General features: G+C 54.0%; 1 long non-coding RNA gene across 1 annotated transcript; it reads left to right on the top strand.

Moving 5' to 3' along the window:
• The first annotated feature begins 3,883 nt into the window (after positions 1 to 3,883).
• LOC140628727 (uncharacterized) lies at positions 3,884 to 10,075 on the top strand. Its single transcript, XR_012026733.1, has 4 exons — positions 3,884 to 4,072; positions 4,670 to 4,876; positions 5,900 to 6,108; positions 6,606 to 10,075. It is a non-coding gene; the product is annotated as an uncharacterized lncRNA (long non-coding RNA).
• The last annotated feature ends 4,389 nt before the right edge of the window (positions 10,076 to 14,464 follow it).

The raw sequence follows: 14,464 nt of genomic DNA, 5'->3' as shown, positions 1-14,464 counted from the left end.
ATGTATGTGTACAGGTGTGTGTGCATTGCGTGTGTATGGATATAAGTACGTATTCATAGAGATACGTGTGTGCATGTGTAACTATGTGTGCAGATATGGGTATATGTGTATTGTGCACATGTGTATATGTGTGTATACTTATATGTGCATGTGTATGTGTATCGAGATATATGTTTATGTGTACGTGTATATGCAAGTGCATGTATGTGTGTATATGTGTGCAGATAGATATGTATATGTGCACATGCGCCATGTGTGTATACACATGCAGGTATAGGCATGTGTGTGGGTGGGGAGAGACAAAGACAGCGGAAGAGTGCAGGGAAGAGCGACCACAGTCACTGTCCAAGTCTTTCGTCCTGGGTCCATCCAGGGCCCTTCATCTCCTCGTCCTGGATGTCCCTTCATCCTGCATCAGTCTGCCATCTCCCCAGTGCCCCCACCTCAGGAATGGGACCACCACCATCAAGCAGAGCTCACTGCTGCCCCGACCACCCCCACGTCCATGCTAGGCCCCACTAAGGCCCCATGTCCACATTCCAGGCTTGTGCCCCCGGGTGCCTGCACCCCAACAGCCCCTAACTGGCCTCCTGGAGCCCACTCTGGCCTCCTGCACACATGACTGCCACGATCTTTTCAAACCACAGACCCCATTATGCCACCTTTGCCATGACCTTGCAGTGGCTTCTAAGTGCCCTCCCAGGAACACTCCCAGTCCTGCGATGGGATGAGGTCTGCACAGTCCAGCCGTTCCACGTTCCTGAGCCTCTCCTGCTCATCAACCCCACCTTCCCATCACGTAAGCCCTTTGGGGCCTGAGGTACACATACCCCAATTGACACCAATGTGGGCTGGGCCTTCATCATGCCCAGACACCCTTCTGACCACCTCTTTGGCTAAGCCCTCTGGTCCACCTGTCCGTGCTCCCAGGGTGCACTGGGCCTCCAGCATGTGGGAGGAGCAGCTGTGAGAGGAGCAGCCGTGGGTGAGCACAGGGAGCCCCGTGGCTGTCCACTCACCCCAGCACCAGGCATCTGGCTCTCCTTCCCAACAGCTGGCTTCACAAAACATCCACAGAAAAGCACAGGCAGGCAGAGCATGAAGTGGGAAAGATGGAGAAGATGGGGTGACCAGGAGGGTGTGAGGTCTTCGTCATCCAGAGCATAACCTGTGAGCGCACATAGGTCTCCATCGTGTTTCCGTCGGTGGGCTCTTCTGCATTGCAGGTGGCATCTGGCCTAGGTGGCTTCTAGGGAGACAGAAACAGAAGATACTGCAAACAGAGGTTCTCACCTGATGAGGATGTGGAGACCGTCCACGCAGCCCACCCTAAACTGCACATCCCAGTCCTCCAGATGGTTTCCCACTCTTTGCTTTTAAAAATAACTGGTCATGTGTTATTTTGTAAAAGAAAAGAGCTGAAAGTTAGTCTACTTATCGTCCCCTGGTGCACTTCCCTTTGAAAAACGAGAAACAGCAATGGAAAATAAATCTGACTTTTTTGGGTTTTTAATGAGAGAAATAGAGGCTATATGAGAAGGAGTGTAGGTCATGCAACAGGGGCTGCATGGGAGCCATTTTCCAACAAAGACAATATTTAATTTGGAATTTGGTGATAAAATGCTAATTATAATGTGCAATGAATGTCGAGAATGGATTCGTAACATCAGTTAGTTTGCCCAAAGTAAAATTAATAGCAAAATGAAATACATAAGGTCTTTAGAAAGAAGCCATCCTGAAAAATGCGTTTTGTTTCTGATGTTCTATTTCCCTCTTAGGAAATCAAATAGTTCATAAAAACTCTCTCCACGAGAGAGGAAACTTTTCTGGTCTCCAGAAGACACTTTAGGTGTCTTCTTCTCGAATGCAATATATTGACATAGAATAATTTGCCAGTGACGCCTGCAGAGTTCCCCCCACTGTTCACGGTTCACGGCACCACGACACCATCTGTCTCCACACCGCGTGCTCTCAGGCAGCGGGGGTTGGGGCCATCTCAACCATGACGTGTGTTTGAGACGTCATAACCCCCGTGGGTTTATCACAACCTGATGCTTCCTTTTGTTCTTCAAAAGTGTTTGTGATACATTGAAAGTAAGCGAGAAGGCCGAGAACTCTGGTACACTAGATCCATACTGAGCATCGGTCATTGATACCTCGGTAAAAGATGTCAAAGTGTCACACCACCTGCACACGCAGCTCCTCCAATCACCACACTCACTGTAAAACAGCTGTGTTCACAGAAGCTTCTCATGAAAACAACATTTTAAAAGATTTTAAATAATTCAGAGGTTTATGGCACAGTCCATATTTAACGTACTCCTTTATACTTCTTCATTTATTTTTCTGGTAAGATACAAGGAGGTCATTTTCTTCACCAAACCAAGCTTCACCGCTGCTGGTGCTTGAAATCAGCGCTGAGGGGGTCCAGCCGGGGACGTACGCGGACATGGAGGGGCCATCAGGCTGTCCCAGGGCACCGGGGAGCTGGGAGTGCCGTGAGGGGTGTGCGGGCTGGATGTGCAGATGTGGGGTCACCCGCGGGGGGAGGCCAGGCTTACACATAAGTGACATAAGTGACAAAGTGCAGAGAGGAATGCCGAGAGCCAGGCAGGGAGCCTTGCAAAACTGCATATTCAAGCAGAGGAAAGAGAAAACGATCTCCCCGGAGCGTAGGAAGTCACTGGGATGCAGGGGAGCCAAGATACTCGATGAGGCAACAAAGTGGGGGGTATTGAAAGACAAGCAGGGGCGGCCGACCCAGCGCCATAGGAGGCTGGCAGCCCATCAAGCTGGACTGAATGAGGAGGGGGATGCCTTCCGCCCCTCGCACAGCTCCTCTGAGCCGTCGGGGCTCGCTGCTCAGCTGAGGTCCTGTGTGGCCTCTCCTGGTCACCAGGCCCCTTCCGCCCTCCACTTGTTCATTCGGGGTGCAAGCTCTCACCATCTGGGGGCGCACACCCCCAGGGCCGCGGACTCCACTCAGCCAACAAATGAGAAAGCTGGTGAAGGCCCCTGTGCGGTTCCCGCCTCAGCCAGAGCCATGGGCTCCCTGATACTCACATGTGCTCCGTGGCGGCTGGAGGCATGAGCACGTGTGGGTGGGCGCAGGAGAACAGCTCCGGCTGCAGCCACTTTCCAGGGCCGCGCTGCCACATGGAGGGAGGACAGCTCGGAGGACTCGGCGACGACTGCAACTACCCTGGCTCCCACTGTCTGCAGGTGGGTAGCCTTATTTGCCTCACCCCGAATCCCACTAACACCAACTTCAGCCCAAACTGGTGTCACAGGCCTACCACGACGCAGGGGAGCCATGAGATGTGCCCCCGTGTAGACAATCTGCCCAACAATGGCTCTGCACTATGGCTAGAAAAACCCAACCTGCAAACCTATCCCTTTCAAGATCCTCTCATTCTCATCAAAAGTAGTATAAAAAAATTCAGTGGGGCTGCTGCCTTTTGTACCCATGTCTTTCTGTGCATAAGACTTACCACCAGAAGCAAAATTAAAATGCAGACTTCTGGGACCTGGGGCCAGAGGTGTGAGTTCAGCAAGTCTGGGAATGGGGCCTCCCAGAGAATGCTGCTGAGGGTAGCTTGAAAACAGCAATAGGGAGTCTAGAGCGATTAATAAAAGCATTTATAAACAACATTGATTGGTAAAGAGGAGGATGAGCTTCGGCTTGGAGCGCATTTGTGTCCAGTGGGTGAAGCACAATGTCAGGTCTCCACCATTCCGCACTGTGCGACCTTGGGAGAGAAAGTCACCCACAGCCGCATAGCTGGCAAGCCTGGAGCATCACATACTCGCTGGTGAGATCACAATGGTGCACATGATACACTGAGTGACCAGATATCCTGCTCACACATTGCTCAATGTTTTTCTAAGGAATAAATACATCTTCACAAAAACCACTCCCGCTCAGGAACCCTAGAACATTTGCCTACAAATTCCAAAGTGCGTCCCATCCTCCTAACAGACGAACACCTAACAAATGTACAGCCTTGTGCTGAGCATAGGTCTGGAAAAGGGAAGACCAAAGCCACCAGCCACGACAGCATGCAGAGAAATGGCAAGTGCCACAGGGAAGTGTGGATAACGGGTTTGGGGTGAGACTGACAGGGGAGCATTTGGAAGGCGTCCCAGGTGCTCATCCAGGGTCACGGTGCACATGCAAAGGAGTACAGTCTGCGCTTAAGAGTGAATGTAGGCCTCAGCCCACAGGAACTGAACCCTGTAGAGTCACCTCGTAACTAGAACTGGCCATTGAGAGAAATGGAGCCTTATTCAGTCATTATGTCTATACCACGGGGTAGAACCATGGCACCTGAAACTAAAAAGGAGTTGGTGCCAGTGCTCTGCCTGCAGCTTGCCGTGTCTGGATGAGTTAAGACTCTGGACGGCTCACAGCGTGTACGGGTGCCTCTGTGGGCTCCCCTGTGAGTCCCAGATGCCCACTTCCCCTAGTGAGGACGGTGCAGCAGGCACTGTGGTGGCTCCAGGTAAAGCTTGACTCACAGACTCTTCCCCTCCATTCCCAGCTTCCTCCCTCTTCCAAGCCTCCAAACCCAGGTTTCTAGGCATTCTCTGGGTGCAGCCTCCAAAGTACTGACTTAACATTTCAGCTAAACTTTTCTTTGTGTAAAATTCGCTGTCCCCCCCACTACAGGAGTGCTGAGGCATCAGAAGGGACTTCCAGGAGGGTGGCATCACGGTGAAGACAACAGGTGTGTGCCCGAAGGACTGGCCCTCCAGAGAATTTATTTGCTATCCATCATCCAAGTGGCAGAAAAGTAGGATAGGAAGTTTTCATTATCTAGACAGCTGGGTTTTCAAAGGCATGGAGACGTTTGAGGCTGTCTGACGAGAGCATCAGGTGAGCTGAAGCCACCAGAACAGGTGTGTGCGCACAAGGCAGGATATTCTCACCTTTTAAAAAGATGGACCTTGATTTTTTTTTGGTCCCCCTCATGGTTTCAGGTAAAACACATCATTTTGACCTGTTTACAATATACTCAGAATATAAGGGAGCAGAGACTGGGTTCTTTATAAGGCATTTTGGGGATATTAAAAAAATTGAGTGCTTCCTCCACCTGTCATCAGCCCACATTCCTGGCTCCCCAGGAAGCAGACTGAGGTGTGAGGAGGCTGATCAGGTGCCTGCTCCTGGGAACTTCCCCTGGGAACATAGGGAAGCAGGGCCAGCGGGATGCACCTGCAGCATGGGCCCCAGAGGGACAGGACAGGCTCCAGCGGGACCTGCCTCGGGCTTGAAAGTGGCTCTTGAAGATGGTCAAGGCCAGCGAGCCAGGCACTGGCAGCCTGTCTGAGCCAACCTCACAATCTAGCCCGGCACCTCCAGCCCCTGGCAGCCGCCATCCCAGCTGCAGGGTCAGGGGACATGTGGCCTGTCCAGGACAACCTCTAACCTCTGACGAAGCCACGCTGGCTACACCCCTTCTGCCACCAGCTGTGTTCTCACAGTCAACATGACCTTCCCACTGCAGCCTCTGAGCCCCCACGGTGGTTCTGGGGTCAGGTCACCGAGGCCTCCCTCGCTGCCTCCCATTTCTGGGTTTCACATCCCACAGGCTTCACAACGGAGGGCTCTGATTGGTTAGATTTCTTTGCGATTGTTTTCAGTCAAATTAATGGAGAATGAAAGTACAAAATTTTATCTTCTTCTTTTAATGTGATATTTTATGTACAGAATTATGTTATAATAAAAATTCTCTGTGCTCTATAAAACAACTGATTTAAAGCTTAGGAAGAACTATCTTGGTTTCTTGGCTAACACAGCTGCTACGGGGCAGTAAAACATTTATATGCATAAGAACACACACCCGAATTACTTGCTCTTGCAAAAATATTCTTTAATATCCATGTGTCATTTCTTTAGGAAAAGTGGGGACATGTCGTGCCTGTAAAGATGGTTTTTACCAAAAGTTCTTACTTGTCTCTGCCGGTTCTCAATTAGCCGCTCCCGCTCATCATTTCGGCTCTGTCGGCCTTCTTTTCCACCATCTGACTTAAATCCATGAACTCAGAGTGACATTTCCTGTGATTATTTCAGAGAATGTGGGCGGATGCCTGGTTCCAAATCACAAGGTATGCTGTGAGTGGACAACAGTCTTAAGTCCACTTAAATGGACTCTAGCTTGTCCTCTGCATTATTGAGTGGGAAGGGTACAAAGTAGTGCATGAGAAAAATGCCATGAACTCAAAAGAACGTAAAATGACAAAATAACACCAGATACATGAATATTTGCTGGATAAATCCTGGTTAAAAAAAAAAAAAAAAAGACATTTCCAGCCGTCAAAGCGTGTCGATCCATGTGGGGCCGCCTGCAGGTTCTCTGTCCCCATGGTGGGATTGTGTGTGCAATGTAAAGGGAGATGAGGGGAGGGCAGGTGGCACAGGGACCCCGCCATCCTGATGCTCCACCAGGCTGGTGCAGATGAGATGCTGAAGGTGACGCATGCCGGTTTGGGGAGGAAATGGACATTGGTAGTTTCGGGTACCACTCCGTCCCCACGGCATTTATGAATCACAAAGGAAAATGCCCTCACCAGTCACCCCCCTCACCAAGTGATGTCTTTTGCAGGACTGGCTGACACTATATCCCTTTGGATAGGATGCCCTGGAAACAACGATAGCACCGCACTCACCTGGTACTCCGGCCAGAAACACGTGACTTCCGTTGAGCCGGGAGGAAACGTCACACAGACTCAGACCGAAGCACAAAATCCGACAAAGTAAGCAGCCAGTCCTCTTCAGACCTGTCAAGGCCGTGAAAGCCACAGGCCAAGGGAGCTCACAGGCCACAGACTGGCCCAGATCCTGTTGCAGACAGAGGAAGTCCTGGGAATGCAGGTAGGGTCTTGGTGCAGCCTGCAGGTGGACGGCCCCGTGCCTGGCCACGCACAGTGTGAGCACCAGGAGGAGCCGGGAGGGCACATGGAGACTCTGCAGTCTTTGCAACTTTTCTGTGAGTCTAAAAGTATTCCAGAATTTTTTTAAAGCAGCTGAAAGCTTCATGCCGCCACAGACTGACCTGCTAAGAGTCTCTTCAGGGCGACTGCAGGAAAGGCCTGCCACGGGCTTCATCCCAGAGGAACTGTGGGGTAACACAGAGCTGAAGGGAAGGAGCCTGCCAAGAAGAGCCCCGAGCCTCCGCCTCCTCAAGCGGTGACGAGATTGTCCCTGCAGCAGACTCTCTCTGGTGCCGCCACCAAACACCGCAGGCCGTCCCGCCTCAGGATGGCAGTCAGACACACCTGAGTCTCCACGAACGCATCCCAGCTCGGGTCCCTCCACGCGGGAGGCCAGGGCTCCATACGATGGTGGCAGCAAAGGTGAGACCAGAAGCCCCAATGCCCAGGGGGAGGTTACCTGCAGCCACAGAAGCCCGTCTTTCCACCGTGAAGAAGGTCGGAGCCATGCCCCTCAAGCTGCAGGAGGGGAGAGTCTGGAACTGACGATGTGAGAAACCCCGATGCAACAAGGGCTGGGGTAGGAGGCGGCTGAGAAACGTGCCACCTCCCAGGACCTTCACAAGCATGTTTCAAACAGGCCCTTAGCACCTGAGGCTGCCAGACTCTGGCCATGAGAGGCGGCAATGTCCTGGGCTCCCGGGGCCTCCACTGGGCACCTGCGGGCATCTGGTCCAGGCGCCTCCCACCGCTGGAGCCCATGGGCCTTGCTTCTTGGGCAGTGCTGCCAGGTCCGCTCCACAGCCACCCCGCAGCGATCGTGTTCCCAACACTGGGCAGATGACCCCCAGATCGACACTCAGAAGAGCCTCCGTCTACACAGAAGGTGGGTGCCTGCACTCACCCCCCCAGCAAAGCCGCTGCCTGCAGGCCCGCTAAGGGCCACGGGCCCCCATCACAAAGTCCAAGGCGCGTCTGTCGGGCACAGAGGAAGGAGACCAACGTCTCCACGTGGATTAAAACAAGGGGAAATGGTATTTCCAAATGTCTCAGTGTCCATGAGCTGAAAGGAAAGCCAAGGCCACAGGCCTCTTCCGCGCAGTTTATTGACAATTTTAAACAGACTCTGTTACTCCTCGTGCAGCTGACATCACATTCTGGCTAAAGGGAGAATCCTGAAATATTTATATGAGTATAATTGATGGTGGCAGTCCACTCACAACGCATTTTCATGTTGCTGTTAAACGGAAAGCCTCTCTCACTATTTTACAGGCAATAATTCCCATCCAGGCACGTGAGTCCCTGGCTTCTTCTGTGAATTCTGCTGGCCAGTTAGTATGTGATGCATGTTCCACTGGAAACTATATGTAGACATTAAAAAAATTTTATGTTTACACTGAGATTTTCTCTGCAGTGCATTAGTTATGTGAAGATAATACTAGATTTGTTGCTTAAATTCAAAAAATATTTTTCTTCCTCCCAAAAGATTTCCATAATCATGAATTAGCAAAGCATGGATATCACAGCTCCTCTGTGATATCCAATTCCATCATGAGTCCTTACGGATCATTTTTGCCGTGATCTTTGATTTGGTCTTGATGCCCAGCAGCTCCCTCAGCCCCTTTGAAACCCAGAGCTGGCACCTCCTTACGGGAGGCAGAGCCTGCTGATCCCCCCTCCCCCCCCGGGAGGTTGGTCTTCATGACATGGAGAGATGCACAGGGATATCCTGCTTCTGACGCCTGCACGCGGTCCCTAATTAGCGTTAATGAGAGTTACACATGCGTATCCAAAAACAGGCCCCGTAATGTTTAAGTTAATGTGGGGTAAATTATAGTACAGGAAATATCAATGCTTCTTAAAATGAGCTAAACTGGCTGTGAGATTCTGTTAGCTACAGAAGCATCACAAAGGCACAGAAGCTCGCAGGCCTTTGGAGACCCAACCAAACCCTTCTGGCCGCAGCAAGGTGAATTTATTGAACATCTACTGTGTGCAGCTGAGGGCAGGAGGGGTCCACACTGGCATCACTGCCCCCTGCCTGCAGAGGGAGAAGTGAGCTCACAGGATCCCACGGGGGCCTCATTCCTGGCTCCTCACCCTGCAGAGCCCCCCGGGAGACTGACCCCCCTCCACACCAGGGATCGGTCAGGGTCAGGATGTCAGGGTCGCTGCTAATGGTTAGAAATGCATCCCGCCTCAGCATGGGGGATCAAGAAGCTGCACCTCAGCCAACTCCAGCAAACCCAGTGCTCCACCAAGCCAGGATGCGCCCCAAGCCCTGGACCCTCTTTCTCGGCCCCCGGCCCCATGCACAGCCCTCCACTCGCTGCTCTGGACTCGTATATTCTCACTTCTACTTGAGCCCACGCCCGTCCCTCCACCACTGCTCGCCCCTCACTCTGGCTGCCACCCGCAGACTCAGCAGGGCCACCTTGGGAACCGCCTCCTCACCCACCCAACCCCTCCATCCAGGCCTCAGCCTCTAGGACCTGTAGAGTCATCACGGTGGACATTACACCTCCCACACGCTCACTCTCCTGCAGAGCCACGCCCTGTCTCCCACATGTGCTGTGTCCACGGGGCCTGGGGCAGCCCGGTCGGTGGCTCAGCCCCCCAAGGACAGGGAAGAGGAGAGGAGAGTACAGCTTGGCGCTACCGGCTTGCGTGTTTCCACAGCGTGACCTCGCCTGTCCCCACTGCACAAGCCCCTGGTCTCCACTGAGACTCAGGACCAGGCCCAGGTCTCCGTGCCGCGGTGATGACTCTTCCCCAAGGGAGCTTCCTGAGTGCCCAGCCCTATGCCACATCCTCAGCCGGCAGCTGCATCTTATCTACCACAGACTCAAGCCCCCGCCTGCTCGGTGGTGCTCTCATGTCTCACCTCGGCTCAGGGTCTATATGTTGCACTTGCCTGGGAATATATTTATTGTGTTTCCAATAGGTGCCAAATACCAGTTCTCTTGCCAAATAAACTGTTCGGGGGATCAACAGCCAAATCTCTGAGGTGGTCCCCGAAATGCCTCATGGGGACATCAGGTTTGTAACACGAACACAAGGCATCATCTTCTCATCGTGATGACTTTTTGATTTGTTTTCTTTTTTGGGGGTCAATCTCTCTAAAGCAGTTTGAGTTATAAAATCCAAGCTGAACAATGTACACTGAATGTGAAGTTATTTTCTCAGTACCACTTCTACAGGGTATCATCAGGAAGTGGCATAAACACTAGTAATGAAATCTCATGGCCTCCTGCTGGCATGTGACCACCCCCCGTCACAGCACAGGCCTTACAGGTTGTCCTCCTGAACGTGGCTCGAGCACCGGGCTGGTGGGCTCCCATATCAAATGCAGTCCATAGTTCCCATTGGGGGACATCAGATGGGGACGCTGGTGGCCACGGAGAGCAAGTGCAAGTGTGGAGTCCCACCCCCTTTAGGATCACAGGTGAGGGCAGCCCCACCGGCCCCCACACTGCTGAGGGGCCAGCACCTTCCCCTTCACCCAGGAGCCATGCCGCCCTGACGACACGTCCCTGCTCAGGCCCTCATCTCCCACATCACAGCTGTGATGCTGGACAGCCCAGGGGATGCACTGCGGTCCCTGCGAGGTGCAGCCCGTGGACACCTGGCCCATGGACGGAGGAGGCGAGACACTCAGGGGCCTCCTCCTGCCATAACTGCCATGGACTCTAGCTCCTGCGCTGAGTCCTGGTGGTTCTCACCTGGGACCTGTCCCCACCCTGCTGTCACTTGGAAGGGAGCAAGGCAGGGCCCCAGGCTGCTTACACACCTCCTCGCTGTGCAAGCCGGAAGCCACCCCTAGCCACCTTGCCCTTTCCGGTGAGCATGAGTCCAGTGATGCCACCACCCAGGGTGCCTAGAGAACCAAAGATGACAACCCGCTTATACTGGCCAGTGCCCCAAGGACAGTTCACCGCCCCACCATCAGAATCCGTCAGCCAAGTGTTGCTGGCCAGCAGGGTTTGAAGTGTTACTCCTAGGGCTGAGGGTCACCCCGCAAGGTCCAGACACCATAGCCGGTCCATCTCCTCCAGTGGTGGAGTTGTGCATGGGTGCTCCCCCTGCAACCACAGCGACATCTGCAAACCCCCGATTCCAGCTCCTGTTAAAACACAAGAGGCTTGAGAGAGAATGACCCACCCCACCTACTCCCACCAGGTAGGGTGGAAATTGCCTTCAGGTGAGGCCCAGGATGCCTACCCTGAGATCCAGACCTCAGACTCCAGAGCCACACACACCAGCTGACAAGAGCCATCTACATCTCTCAGCTCCCTGAGAGAAACTGAGGCAGGACACCGACACTCACCCTGACCTCAAACCAGAGCCCAAGGAGGAGTCAAACTTCTGGTTTGTGAGGTAATCCTCACCTGTATCACAACCGGCTCTCACACATGCACACTCACATGTGCATACCCATATGTACACGCTTTCACAAGGCTTGCACCCCATACACCCACTTTCATGTGTGTGCATGCTTGTGTGCACACATGAACACATACACACATGAACACACATGCGTTCATGTGCACACACATTCATCCGTGCCCTGCTTGTATGCATACACATAAATGCATGTGCAGACACTTTCATCTATGCTCTGCTTGTATGAACACATGTGCATGCATGTGCACACACTTTCATCTGTGCCCTGCTTGTGTGTACACATGAACACTCGCATGCATGCATGTGCACACACATCCACAGGCAGCCCACAGTAATCAAGCTCCCTTTCCACAGAACCTCCATCCGAGCAGTGCAACTGCATTTCTGCAGGCTCGGGGGCGAGCCCTCAGGACACCCCTGCAGGGTCAAGTCAGGACCAGGCAGAGGGGGGTTGAAGGCACGTTGGAGGCTCACCCTTCAGCATTTTCCCTGAACAAGGTTGGGGGGAGGGGGCCCTCCATCAGCGGCTCCTGCGGTCTAGCCCACTGTCTGCGGTCACTAGAGGTGCCACCCCAGGGAGACGCTGTGACCTTTGGGGTGATTCCTGGGGGTGTGTCTGGGACACATCTAACATCCCCACGCTGGGGAAGGTATGCTTTGTCCTGGGGGCGGGGACCCCACAGGAACCAGTATGCCCAGCTTTATCTGTGTTCACAAATTCCCCCTTTTTAATTTGGCTGAGAGTGAGCATTGCCTTTTACAAGGGGTTGTGTGCAGACGGGCCATGCAGGAGGCCCACGGGGGGACAGTCAATGGGGGTGACCCGATCTGGCTGATGCAGAAAGCTGGTCACGGCAGGAATCTATCCACTCGCCACGGGGACATGGACAAAGGGCCAGCTAGTCACCGGATCCTCATGGACTCTATCAGACAAGAGTGACCTGAGTTGAAACAACCTGCAAATTTAAGTCAGAGTGGCTCTCAGGGATAAAATGGGAAATCTGCGTCTCCGTGGAACATAGGGGAGGACCAATCAAGGCAAAATGTGAAATACGTGGATTGGTCAAGGTGGGCGCTGCTGTGCGGTGGGAACAAACCTACTCCAATCTCAGCGGGTCTCCCCGGGGGCTCAGGAGGCTTCTCCAACTGCTGCTCCTCCTTAGGGGAACCCGGTGCCCCAGTGTGTCACCTGCTGACCCCAGAGGGACCCTGACAGCCGCTCATCGTCTGTGGGCCAGAGGCAATCATGAGGTTCCAGCTTTACCTCATGGGAGGACCGGAGCTGAGGGGCAAGGGATCAAGGTGCCCCATCCCTGAAGCAGATCCTGGCCACCGGGCCTCTCTGGCGCTGCCAGGATGGCATAGGAAATGGATGGCCTAACCGCCCAGCTCTGACTTGCTCACACGCTCCAGGTGCAGACTTTGTGTGTTGGAATAACCTCATGCACACCCAGACGTGGCTGCCCTCGAGTCCCTCTGACTGTGCCCTGGATGCCAAAGCGGGAGTAGTGTCTGTGTCACGCACCTGCTCTGTTTGTGGCGTCTCAGAAAGCCCAGGTGCCCTCAGGTTAACCCAGGGCAGCAGGGGTCCTTCTTCCATGAGAAGGACCAACATGGCAGTGCCCTTCACTGCGTGCGGCTCCGGGACACAAAGTGTCCACGAGTGGGGAGGAGGGAAGTGCCCTCAGTCACAGAGCATAAGCAACATGCCAAGAGACATTGTCTCTTTGATGCAAGAAACTCACGTTTTCTTCCGCTGACTTAGGGACCATGCCACCGAGGAGTGGCCAAAGGTGCAGATAAACCCCCTTCCACACTGTGCCAAGAAACCTAAAATCCTTGTCAAACGGTCAGTAGCCAGAAGACATGTGTGATGGCCTCATGGTTCAGCATGAAGCCGCCGTCCATGCCTGCACCAGGACACCCGGGCGAGCCCCATCCAAGGCGGAGCAGACGGCCGGGTGTCTGTCAGGGCTCCGCAGAAAAACAGAGCTGAACTGGGAGGCCCAGGTGGAGACACGCGGACAGCTGCTGGGGGGACTGTGACTGCGGAGGCCGAGAAGTCCCAGGATTGGTGCTTCGTGCCAGGACCCAGGACAGCTGCAGGTGACATTCCAGCCTGGGAACCAGGAGCTCCGGTGTCCGAGGACAGGAGACAGACATCCCAACCAAACGTGAGAGGGCAGATTCTCCCTTCCTGCGGGTTTTGATCCATCCGGGCCCTAACGGTTTGGAAGAGCCCCTTGCTGTCGCTCCCCGCACCTCCCGCACGTATGCGCATACACACACACACACACACACACACACACACATACACACGGGAACGTGACCCTTTACGCCAGTCTGTCCCCTAGCGCCCAGGCAATGGCCGGGGGTCACACTGGGGAGCCAGTTCGCTGAGACGGTGACCCTGCAGGACCACTCAGGGGCCCACATGCCACTGACAGTCACACTGGCCCGAACACTGAGCCAACAGTTGCTCTGACTCCTGAGCTGAGAATGGGAGCCCAGAAAGGAGCAGCATTCATCGGCGGTGGGGAGGAGAGTGGACACAGGGTTCAGAGGACGTCGCACTGATGCCCCCACAGCTCCAGACACTGCCTGCCCTGGAAAGTGTGTGATGGGAGCTCACAGATTCACACGGCAGGTTCTCACTCCGTGCCTCCGCTCTGCCCGACCCCGTTCCAGATGTTGGGAAGCCCCAGAAATCTGTGCAAGGATGCCCCAGTCCCCAGGAGACCCATGGAGATCAAGGTCATGCCGATGGCGGTGAGGACAGGGAAGGACTCGAAGCAGGAACTCAGATCTGGTGTCTGGGGGGGTACTGTTCAGCCACTGAGGCAGGTGCCCACCTCCTCCTGCCCTGGAGGCAGCACACCTGGGGTGTGTGACTTCCCACTGCCCGTCCAGGAGGGACGAACCCAGCCCTGTGGGGCCTGCAGCGAAGCACTTCCACACCTGCTGCGTCATCTGACCGCCACACACCGGAGGGCATGACACAGACACACCTACTGGGGCTCCCAGCAAACACACGCCACACGCGGAGACAAGGTCAGGGGAACAATCAACGTAGCCCATTCTCCTAGGCTCCCAAGGATGACCTTGGGGTGGGGAGATTGCCCAGTTT

Source organism: Canis lupus, chromosome 1, assembly GCF_048164855.1.
Source record: "Canis lupus baileyi chromosome 1, mCanLup2.hap1, whole genome shotgun sequence".
In the NCBI taxonomy this organism is placed as follows: Eukaryota; Metazoa; Chordata; class Mammalia; order Carnivora; family Canidae; genus Canis; species Canis lupus.
The sequence above is the reverse complement of the archived record's forward strand: the minus strand, read 5'-3'. Positions and strand labels throughout refer to the sequence as shown.